We start from the raw sequence: 13,676 nt of genomic DNA, 5'->3' as shown, positions 1-13,676 counted from the left end.
CCCTGTGATAAAGTTTCATGTTGTGTGTCTTGAAGGATAGCTCTTGTTTAATGAAAATAAAAAATACATTCAGGCAAAAGTGGTGCAGCTGTCGATGTAGTTGTTGATGACGATGTATTAAAGGTCACACATTATCCAAAATACAATTAAACACTAATGTGTCTCTAGGCCGTCTACAAACCACCCCCCAGTTATGAGAAAAGTCCATCCTCTAAGTCTTTTGCCTGCTCCACTTTTCAGAAAATATGTGCATGTTTTGGAGATTTTCCCTTCATGACATCACAAAGGGCAGTAACCCCTCCCCCAGGTGGGTGCTTAAAGCTGTTTGTTTGCACTTACTGACGTCGTTTCGTCCCCTCTAGATCCTCACTTGTGTTCTTACTCCCTGATGTTCGTCAGGGAGCCCCGTGTGAAAACATCTGCACACTCTCTGATATTCTACTTCGCACCGCTCCTCTCTCGGTTGGTGGCATGTTGTCTTGTTTTGGCCCGTTTCCATTTTCATCTTCTTCCCTTATATGTTCATCTGATGACAGAGCAGCTTATCGCCACACAAGATCTGATTTATTCACGACCATTCAAAGCATTCATCACACTTCCTCGTTCTCTTCACTTTCTTTAAAACCGACTCGTAAGCGCACTAAAGCACCAAATGTTCATGTGATTGCAGCACTATTTGATTTCTCTGGTTATGGATGTCTCTTAAGCTGTTTTCACACAGGACAGCCTGCCAACTGAAATCCATCTGAGTTGCATTTTCAGTGAGTCTGACTCGATAATGCAGGATTTTCCCAACCTTGGGGTACCGCATGGAGTCCAAATGGGGTCCCCTGAAATTTCAAATTATTGACCAAAATAAAATATATAAATAATATGCCTTAATTAAGCTACAAGACGGTATCCAGTTCCTTGTAGCACATGCTAAAAACGATCCAGCATTGTAAAATACAAGCTCACCTGGATGTACACATCAGACACTGAGAAACATAAAATCCCCCTTTGTGCACCAATCTCACCCCGGCCTGTCTGCCCCGGTCTCAAGCAAAAAGCTCTATGTGTTTTGGATGTCTGTGGTCCCCAGAGCTTTGTGAAGTCAAACTGAGCTCACAATCCATTAAAGGTTGGGAACCATGGCATATAATGACAGATTCTGCCTTTATATTAATGCTGTGGTTAATTGGACGTATTCAAAGTATCAATAAACGAGTAGACAAGAACACACTGCCACGAATAAAGCAGCTTCATGATGTGCACATGGATCCTCGGTTGTCACTGGCCGGGTAATATGAATAAATGTGAGCTAAGATGAGCTGGGATCTTTTTAACTAAAAATTCCAAAAAATCAGGATATGGCTGAATTTGTTTGTTTTTCATATCAGCATTAAATACCTTCCTCATCATATCATATCAGTATCACTTTCCTCCAGATCAAACTTCAATAAGTCAAGATTCAATTCCAGTAAATCATTATAGACTGGAATGCTGCCATCAACTGGACAAACAGCAACACAACAGGTTGATGATCATAACAGAGCTCACTATATGATGCTGTTTTTTAGTAGAGCATTTTTTTATTTACTATTTGTTTTAAACAGACAAAAGTCATTTCAATGGAAACCTGAGCTGTAGTTTCCACGTTTCAAGGACAATATGAGCATGTAAACAATAAATCACTTTGCTGTTGACTTAAATCATTCCCACAAGGGTCAACAGAATACCAAGTTTAAAATCTGCTCTAGATATCTCCTGCAGTTACTGTTTCAATTTGGTTTGTTGGTTCTGCCTGCATCTAAATCCAGCCTGCAGAACAAGTGAGATAAGCTCCTGTTTTGGTGAACAGAGAAAGAAGAATGCTTCCATAAATAGAACAGATCCAGATCAGCTCTGTTGAAATGCAGTCCACTTTCTGACAAAGAGTACTGCCGTGCAGACAACACAAGTTTTCAAAGTATTACCCGTAGCATAAACAACATTCATTCATTTCTGTTGTTGTTGCTGCTACTCTGTTTGTCTCTGTCTGTCTTTTTCTTTCCATCTGTCTGTCTATCTCACTTTACAAGCCCAACACCATTGTGACAGATGGCCCCTCAACCAAGCAGAAACCTCTGGTGTCGAAAAATGTGGGAAAAAAAAGTGTCCACTAGAGGCTGGCTGCAGAAGCACCAGAAGTCACATACACACCCCATTTTAAAAACGCTACAGTATAAATAAACACGTTTTCAACCTGGTTTAAATAACTAAATAGGTCTGGTTAGCTCATGTCTCGATCGGCACACACTGTAAGAGGGGTGATTTTTTTTAACAACTCAGCTGTTTTGATTTTATGAAGGATAAGCGTTATTCAAAATAAGGAGCGTAGCTGACCTAAATGACAAGCGGACACGGTGCAACGGTTTGTCAGGAGGCTTAAAATCCGCCTCAGCTCGTTAGGTTGAATGAAAGTTAGGCTGAGACGTGATTTCCAGCATGGAGACCGCCATCAGTGGGATTCCAGCGCCCCCTGCAGGAACAGATGGATAAAATCACTCAGGCTTCGTATATTCATATTTACAGTGTACGAGTTCAACATGAGTCTGGTCCTTTTTGAGGTTTCTGTCTGTTTTCTTGCCACTATAACTTTGCTAAATGTTGCTTAGCGCTCCTACACGTTGCTCTGCAGGATGCACGCCGGAGCTGTTGGAGCCTTGCTCACGGGCAGTACTCGGGTAGTGACCTGGCACCTCTCCAGCTTCCATATTTTGGTCTTCACCAGGACTTGAACCAGCGACCCTTCAGGTTCCCAAACCAAGTCTCCACAGACTGAGCTACTGCCGCCCCAAAGAGTTTTGGAGTGGCGGCTGCTGCGGGAGCCTCCCTCAGTAATTTTTTGACTTTTTTAAATTCTTTTTTGTGACTCATAAAAATCCCATCACTTTGACTTTAAGGTGTTTTATGTGCTTTATTGGGTCCATTTGTAGGTTGTTGTTGTTGGCCCCTTAGGTCTTAGTTGACACAGCAGACAGCCAGCAGCCTTCATCTGTCAATCAAAGCGACTACGCCCCAGATCATGTATAACTGGTAGCTTTGATTTTGAGTTTAACCACAATGCATCCTTCTTGTCATGAATAAAGAAAGCTTTGAAGACCAAAGCTCTTCTTTTGTTTTGTTGCTGTTTTGTGCCCCATGTGGCCACTTGAAGAAGTGCAGTTGTTTTGCACTTCCTGTTAGCTTCACTGTTAGCTTGTTAGGTTACTGCTTGATATGTTGTCATAATTGTTTCAAAGAAAACCTGTAAAGCATGTGCATGTTTTCATGAAGTGTTTTTTTGTAAAACATGAAGTGTGCAATGCACGAGCATTCACACTAATACAAATAATTATAAAATACATAGATGATATTTATGTGTCCTCATGAGGCACAAAGCTGGAATCAACAGGAGAGGAGTGAGAGCAGGTGAGGGCTAGAGTCTGTTGAAAGTATTTGAGGACACCTGGTGGACAGCTCGGGCATGGCAGGTTATAGGAAGGAGGAGGAGATTAATTAGGGGCCTAGGAGAAGGGAGCAGTCTGTTTTCAGAAAGGTGCTTGGAGCTCTGAAGAGTATGCTTAAAATCACAGCAACGCTGTAATTCTATATCCTTTATTTTCCTCCTTTACAATGGAAGCCTCAGAGCTTCAGTTCAGACGATTACCAGAAGAGGGCAGCATTGGAGGACAACATACACTCTCTTGCAGGAAGTGCAGATGGATGGATAGCACTTGTGCAGAATCTTCAAAGACACTTCTGGACCCTTAATTGACACAAAATATTTCCTTGGTAATAACAAAGTGTTTTTCCAGTCAATGCCAGTGTACAGATTATTCCAAACATAGATGCAGGTTTACTACAGGTGTCCCTCTGAACTATTTCTCTTGTACATTAGTTATTAGTTTTAACACTTAGAAAAGAATCAGAACAGATTTTGGCCCAAGGCCTCATTCAGATTGTCATATATATATATTTTTTTCATGTTAGCAAGGGCTGAAAAATATTCCTAAAATAGAAAATGTTCTGTACAATGTATGTTTTTTCTTTTTTTTCCGACTGCTTTTACTATTTTCCACATTTTTTGTCAACTATGAAAATAAACCTAGGCACAATTTTTGCAAACAAGCGGACTGTTGTTTCACCATTCAATAACCTGAGCTTAATACAGAATTTACAAAAAAATGAACCACATTATTTGTTAACAGGCTTGATTCTGAGAAAACAAATTTAAAAAAAAAGTAGAATGAAGAAATCTAAGTATTTGATTCCCTTTTAATAAAGGGTTTCTTTTGCTAGCCTTTTGATTGTGATCTACAAAGCCTTACTATTTTTTTTTTAAATAATGAGAAGACAATAGTCTTTCCCTGTAATTAGTTATTGTGTATTTACCTTATTCTTGGAAGATAAAGATAAAGATAAAGATAAAGATAAAAATAAAGATAAACTTTATTGATCCCCCGTGGGGGAAATTTGTGCATTACAGCAGCTCCAGAAAACAAGGGACAGGAATATACTTATAAAAAATAAAAATAGAAGTTAAAAACAGATCAAACATATTTACATCATTTAAATAAAAAAATACAATAATGTAAAAAAAATACAATAATGTAAAAAAAATACAATAATGTAAAAAAATAATGTAGTGCAGTGACCAATTTTAACAAACCCAATATGGTTTAGAAAAGTCACTTGAGGGATGAATGTGGAAGCTTTCGGACGCGTGCTTAGCTCGAAGAAATGAACACAGTCCATTGATGATTTGATTTGGATATTTCAATCCATTTCTTTTTAAACACTTCTTATCAAATAAAGGAAAATATGACGAACCACTGTCTATAAATAAAACAAACAAATCCGCGTTGAATGCGTTTAACTCCGACAGGCTGACACGGTAAAAAAAAACTGTTTGCCTCCATTCAATCACCTGTCCCACCTCACCTGGAGCCTTGCCTTAACCACAGCATCCGCCCAGGCTACACATAGTGCCCAGTAGAGGGCCAACACACACAAGCACAAGGAAAATAGCATCACACAAAACAAACACCTCATTTGGCTCCAACAAGTAGCATGAGTGCAAGATCATTTATTGTGATTGGTTGTACATTGTCGAAGGTCTATGATGCTCCAACCTTATCTAGCCAATTTTACCTGACTTCACCCTATATGATGAAACAGCACATCTTCTCCTTTTCAGATTACACTAAGCTGCTGTCGCCTTTTCTCCCTGCTCCTCTAGAAGTGGACTTTCTCCCGCAGAGCTCGAAAAAACTGCCAAATGCTTTATTGACTGCGGTCAAACCAGCCGCTCCTCGAGTTTACATGGTGAAGTGAGCCGCCCCTAAATATGAAGTGCCCACGTATTCTGATCTTTATGGTAAATGCTCCGGACTGGAGGCTTACTTCACCATGTAAACTCGAGGAGCGGCTGACTTGACCGCAGTCAATAAAGCATTTGGCAGTTTTTAGAGAACGATCTAATTACTGCCTTCTTATGCAAGTACACAAAACACCAATGTGGTCAATTTTGTCCTGCAACCCTAGTGGTGCCAATACATTTATGGACTAAATGGTAGGCTGCTGGCATGTTCCACCACTAGTGGATTGTTTTTAATTCTGCCAAATGTGCTTTCCTTCATCATTCAGCATTCATTTTACCACTTGTTAAACTCTAATAGTAGAGGAACAAACCCCCCAAAAAGGCTTTAGTTTTCGAGATACCCCTACCCGAGGTAGAACAAAGCACGACCACATTTTTTCATAACTTGAACATGTCTAGTTTATGAAACGGATTGTTGTATAAAAATATTTTACTGCAAAATAACTTTTTTTGGATGTTTTGTGCATCTTACCAAAAAACGAAAACAGGTCAAATTAGGGCTTCTCCAAAAGGGACAGCTCTAGCCTTATCACATGTATCTCTGGGAATCAGAATCAGAATTTCACCAAATATGGACAGGATGTTCACAGATAGTTATTAGTTACAATTATGCAAAGTTTTTATCAATACTATTTTCATTTTTTGAATTTTTCACACTTAAACACACATGTAGTTTAGGCGGAAATTGAAAATTGAAACAAAAATTCAAAAGGTATGTATATCAAAGTCTGTCATTTTTTAAGTAAGGACACCAAACATTAAAATATGTCATTTGTATCTTCTTTAGACTGTTATCTCAACATAAAAGCAAGTTATGTGACTTCTCACTTGACCCTATGCTGTCACCAGCCCCTAACAGGAAACTAGTGCAGCCAGGATTTCAGGGCGGCCTGGTACAATGGGGCCCTATGGATGTGTATGTGGGAGGAGGTGGCCACAAACAATTGATTAAGACTTAACAACAAGACACAATATAATTGTATTCTGTAAGATATATATATAATTAAACATTTTATAGTTATTTCTAATACATTTTGTCTCATATTTTCTATCTTGATGATTTATATGATGACACTCAACCCTCTGCTTTCAACAATATTATCACCTATGACATTGTTTCTATTTCATTCTAAAAAATTAAAGCATTGTCTTGACATCAGTTGTGAAATATTAATGATCTAAAAAACAGTATTGATATATATAACCTTGAGTTCTTAGAAATTAAATATACTTCATATAGTCGATTTGTATATCGGCCATACAGCCTGTTGTAGTTTTTTAATGTATTTCACTCATATAAAGATGGTGTGTAGTCACCATATCTCCTTCTTTTAAGATGAACCCTAGTTACTCCCGAGGATACACTGGATGAAGGGATTGTTTTTATAATACCCTAAGTATGATAAAGTGTTAAAAAAAAAAGCTACAATAGCTATTTTTGTTGAATGATTTATCAGGCAACCAATGGAGCTGGAATACAAAACAATTCTTATGATGGCGTAAATGTGTGTAAGGTAAATTAGGATAACAATCATGCAGACATGTGTATAAAAAACGTCTTTATACACTTATTTTACCTCATTATATATAATGACATTTGAGTTTTAAATGCTAATTACAAAGGATGATTTCCACTTAAGACAATATGGCTGTGAACCTGAGAGCTTAACACCGTACAACTAAAAACTTTTGTGTCACACTAAGCATCCCCTGGAGACAAAGTTTGACCTCTTATCTCTTCGCTGATCTTGTCCTGTGCTTGTGTAAGTTGTGTTTACTGATGAAAAATCTCCTTCTGCCAAGTTTGAACCGTCAAATATATCCCTAACTCTGAATCTTGGCTGTAGAAAATGACAGCAACCCGCTGAAAGCAGTAACGAATAAGAATAACTTCACAGAAGAAAATATATTCTATCTTAAGGTCTTGTTTGCTTTTGTAAACCATTTCACGATATCAGTTTAAGTGAGCTCCATAACCAACCAAAACAATCCTCCCAGGAGCTTTAAGAAAACAACTGCTGCAGAAAATAACCATCAACAAAATAAACCAACCAAACAAAGATAACAGAACCAAATCAAGACAACATAACAAAATCAAGACATCATAACTAAATCAAGACAACACAACCAAAGACAACACAACCAAAGACAACACAACCAAATCACGACAACACAATACAACCAAAGACAACACAACCAAATCAAGACACCACAACCAAAGACAACACAACCAAATCAAGACACCACAACCAAAGACAACACAACCAAAGACAACACAACCAAAGATAACACAACCAAATCAAGACACCACAACCAAAGACAACACAACCAAAGACAACAAAACCAAAGATAACACAACCAAATCAAGACACCACAACCAAATCAAGACAACACAACCAAATCAAGACAACACAACCAAATCAAGACAACACAACCAAATCAAGACAACACAACCAAATCAAGACAACACAACTAAATCAAGACAACACAACCAAAGACAACACAACCAAAGATAACACAACCAAATCAAGACACCACAACCAAATCAAGACAACACAACCAAATCAAGACAACACAACCAAATCAAGACAACACAACCAAATCAAGACAACACAACTAAATCAAGACAACACAACCAAAGACAACACAACCAAATCAAGACATCATAACCAAATCAAGACAACACAACCAAAGACAACACAACACAATCAAGACAACACAACCAAAGACAACACAACCAAATCAAGACACCACAACCAAAGACAACACAACCAAATACAACACAACCAAAGACAACACAACCAAATCAAGGCACCACAACCAAATCAAGACAACACAACCAAATCAAGACACCACAACCAAATCAAGACACCACAACCAAATCAAGACACCACAACCAAAGACAACACAACCAAATCAAGACACCACAACGAAAGACAACACAACCAAATCAAGACAACACAACCAAATCAGGACAACATAACCAAATCAAGACACCACAACCAAAGACAACACAACCAAATCAAGACAACACAACCAAATCAGGACAACATAACCAAATCAAGACAACACAACCAAATCAAGACACCACAACCAAATCAAGACATCATAAGTAAATCAAGACACCACAACCAAATCAAGACAACACAACCAAAGACAACACAACCAAATCAAGACAACACAACCAAAGACAACACAACCAAATAAAGACACCACAACCAAATCAAGACAACACAACCAAATCAGGACAACATAACCAAATCCAGACATCATAACTAAATCAAGACAACACAACCAAAGACAACACAACCAAATCAAGACAACACAACACAACCAAAGACAACACAACCAAATCAAGACAACACAACACAACCAAAGACAACACAACCAAATCAAGACAACACAACCAAAGACAACACAACCAAATAAAGACACCACAACCAAATCAAGACAACACAACCAAATCAGGACAACATAACCAAATCCAGACATCATAAATAAATCAAGACAACACAACCAAAGACAACACAACCAAATCAAGACAACACAACACAACCAAAGACAACACAACCAAATCAAGACACCACAACCAAAGACAACACAACCAAAGACAACACAACCAAATCAAGACAACACAACACAACCAAAGACAACACAACCAAATCAAGACACCACAACCAAAGACAACACAACCAAATCAAGACACCACAACCAAAGACAACACAACCAAAGACAACACAACCAAAGATAACACAACCAAATCAAGACACCACAACCAAATCAAGACAACACAACCAAATCAAGACAACACAACCAAATCAAAACGTCACAACTAAATCAAGACAACACAACCAAAGACAACACAACCAAATCAAGACATCATAACTAAATCAAGACAACACAACCCAATCAAGACAACACAACCAAAGACAACACAACCAAATCAAGACACCACAACCAAAGACAACACAACCAAATACAACACAACCAAAGACAACACAACCAAATCAAGACACCACAACCAAATCAAGACAACACAACCAAATCAAGACACCACAACCAAATCAAGACAACACAACCAAATCAAGACACCACAACCAAATCAAGACACCACAACCAAATCAAGACACCACAACCAAATCAAGACAACACAACCAAATCAAGACATCATAACTAAATCAAGACACCACAACCAAATCAAGACAACACAACCAATGACAACACAACCAAATCAAGACAACACAACCAAAGACAACACAACCAAATCAAGACACCACAACCAAATCAAGACAACACAACCAAATCAGGACAACATAACCAAATCAAGACATCATAACTAAATCAAGACACCACAACCAAATCAAGACATCATAACTAAATCAAGACAACACAACACAACCAAAGACAACACAACCAAATCAAGACACCACAACCAAAGACAACACAACCAAAGACAACACAACCAAATCAAGACACCACAACCAAAGACAACACAACCAAAGACAACACAACCAAAGATAACACAACCAAATCAAGACACCACAACCAAATCAAGACAACACAACCAAATCAAGACAACACAACCAAATCAAAACGTCACAACTAAATCAAGACAACACAACCAAAGACAACACAACCAAATCAAGACATCATAACTAAATCAAGACAACACAACCAAAGACAACACAACCCAATCAACACAACACAACCAAAGACAACACAACCAAATCAAGACACCACAACCAAAGATAACACAACCAAATACAACACAACCAAAGACAACACAACCAAATCAAGACACCACAACCAAATCAAGACAACACAACCAAATCAAGACACCACAACCAAATCAAGACACCAAAACCAAATCAAGACACCACAACCAAATCAAGACACCACAACCAAATCAAGACAACACAACCAAATCAAGACAACACAACCAAAGACAACACAACCAAATCAAGACACCACAACCAAAGACAACACAACCAAAGACAACACAACCAAATCAAGACACCACAACCAAAGACAACACAACCAAAGACAACACAACCAAATCAAGACAACACAACACAACCAAAGACAACACAACCAAATCAAGACACCACAACCAAAGACAACACAACCAAAGACAACACAACCAAATCAAGACACCACAACCAAAGACAACACAACCAAATATAACACAACCAAATCAAGACACCACAACCAAATCAAGACAACACAACCAAATCAAGACAACACAACCAAATCAAAACGTCACAACTAAATCAAGACAACACAACCAAAGACAACACAACCAAATCAAGACACCACAACCAAAGACAACACAACCAAATACAACACGACCAAAGACAACACAACCAAATCAAGACACCACAACCAAATCAAGACAACACAACCAAAGACAACACAACCAAATCAAGACACCACAACCAAATCAAGACAACACAACCAAAGACAACACAACCAAATCAAGACACCACAACCAAATCAAGACACCACAACCAAATCAAGACACCACAACCAAATCAAGACAACACAACCAAAGACAACACAACCAAATCAAGACACCACAACCAAATCAAGACACCACAACCAAATCAAGACACCATAACCAAATCAAGACACCACAACCAAATCAAGACAACACAACCAAATCAAGACAACACAACCAAATCAATACATCATAACTAAATCAAACACCACAACCAAATCAAGACACCACAACCAAATCAAGACAACACAACCAAATCAAAACATCATAACTAAATCAAGACAACACAACCAAAGACAACACAACCAAAGACAACACAACCAAATCAAGACATCACAACAAAAGACAACACAACCAAATCAAGACACCACAACCAAAGACAACACAACCAAAGACAACACAACCAAATCAAGACAACACAACCAAATCAAGACACCACAACCAAAGACAACACAACCAAAGACAACACAACCAAATCAAGACAACACAACCAAATCAAGACAACACAACCAAATCAAGACACCACAACCAAATCAAGACAACACAACCAAAGACAACACAACCATATCAAGACACCACAACCAAAGACAACACAACCAAAGACAACACAACCAAATCAAGACAACACAACCAAATACAACACAACCAAAGACAACACAACCAAATCAAGACAACATAACCAAATCAAGACAACACAACCAAAGACAACACAACCAAATCAAGACAACATAACCAAATCAAGACAACACAACCAAAGACAACACAACCAAAGACAACACAACCAAATCAAGACAACATAACCAAATCAAGACAACACAACCAAAGACAACACAACCAAATCAAGACAACACAACCAAAGACAACACAACCAAATCAAGACAACACAACCAAATCAAGACAACACAACCAAAGACAACACAACCAAATCAAGACAACACAACCAAAGACAACACAACCAAATACAACACAACCAAATCAAGACAACACAACCAAAGACAACACAACCAAAGACAACACAACCAAATCAAGGCACCACAACCAAAGACAACACAACCAAAGACAACACAACCAAATCAAGACAACACAACCAAAGACAACACAACCAAATCAAGACAACACAACCAAAGACAACACAACCAAATCAAGACAACACAACCAAAGACAACACAACCAAATCAAGACAACACAACCAAATCAAGACAACACAACCAAAGACAACACAACCAAATCAAGACAACACAACCAAAGACAACACAACCAAATACAACACAACCAAATCAAGACAACACAACCAAAGACAACACAACCAAAGACAACACAACCAAATCAAGACAACACAACCAAATACAACACAACCAAATACAACACAACCAAAGACAACACAACCAAATCAAGACAACACAACCAAATCAAGGCACCACAACCAAAGACAACACAACCAAATCAAGACAACGTAACCTAATTATTATTGATGATGATAGTTTTTGTTCGATAACGACGACTTATAAGATGGTTTCTATACTGATTGAGCTCCCAAGAAACTGCTGTCAATGTTGTGCTTTGCCTCTGTGCACTGCCTGTCAGCATTAGTGTCCGATCTGACTTAAAGCTGTTAATTTGCATTTACTGACATTGTTTTCCTCCTCTCTAGACCCTCGCTTTTGTTTTACTTACTCTCTGATGTATGTTGCTTTGGATAAAAGTGTCTGCTATATAAATTGTAGAACTGTAGAAATGCATTCAACACAATCAAATACAGCAAAATAAAGGCAATCAACAAAAAGTTGAAAAACACAACAAAATGCAAGGAAAAGTCATTACCATCTACAGGCAATCCAGCCACAGACAATAGAACATAGCTAAATGTTTTTTCAAACAAAAAGGTTGTGAGTTTGGTTATATGTTGTCATTTTTCTTAGAATAGATTATATGAATGGAGAATCCGAAGGGGACTATTATCTTTGGAGGCAGGGCAATGTTGATCAGACGCTAAATGCTCATCAGACTAAAGCCAGTGGGTGTACAAGTGATTTTGATGCCTGCGAAAGGTTTAACTATCTGCAATCTTTTCTATTGATGATCTAGTTATGGTGTCTTGATTTGGTTGTGGTGTCTTGATTTAGTTATGGTGTCTTGATTTGGTTGTGGTGTCTTGATTTGGTTATGGTGTCTTGATTTGGTTGTGGTGTCTTGATTTAGTTATGGTGTCTTGATTTGGTTGTGGTGTCTTGATTTGGTTATGGTGTCTTGATTTAGTTATGGTGTCTTGATTTGTTTGTGATGTTTGGTTGGTTGACTTTGTTGATGGTTATTTTCTGCAGCAGTTGTTTTCTTAAAGCTCCTGTGAGGTAAGAGGTCAAACTTTGTCCACAGGGGATGCTTAAGTGTGAGACAAAGGTTTTTAGTTGCAAGATGTTAAGCTCTCAGGTTCGCAGTCAGTTTGTCTAAACATGGAAATCGTTCTTTGTAATTAGCATTTAAAACTCAAATGTCATTATATATAATGAGGTAAAATAAGTGTATAAAGATGTTTTTTATAAACATGTCTGCATGATTGTTATCCTAATTTACCTTACACACATTTACGCCATCATAAGAATTGTTTTGTATCCCAGCTCCATTGGTTGCCTGATAAATCATTCAACAAAAATAACTATTGTAGCTTTTTTTTTTAACACTTTATCATACTTAGGGTATTATAAAAACTATCCCTTCATCCAGTGTATCCTCGGGAGTAACTAGGGTTCTTCTTAAAAGAAGGAGATATGGTGACGACACACCATCTTTATATGAGTG

This window comes from Labrus bergylta, chromosome 1 (assembly GCF_963930695.1).
Source record: "Labrus bergylta chromosome 1, fLabBer1.1, whole genome shotgun sequence".
In the NCBI taxonomy this organism is placed as follows: domain Eukaryota; kingdom Metazoa; phylum Chordata; class Actinopteri; order Labriformes; family Labridae; genus Labrus; species Labrus bergylta.
The sequence above is the reverse complement of the archived record's forward strand: the minus strand, read 5'-3'. Positions refer to the sequence as shown.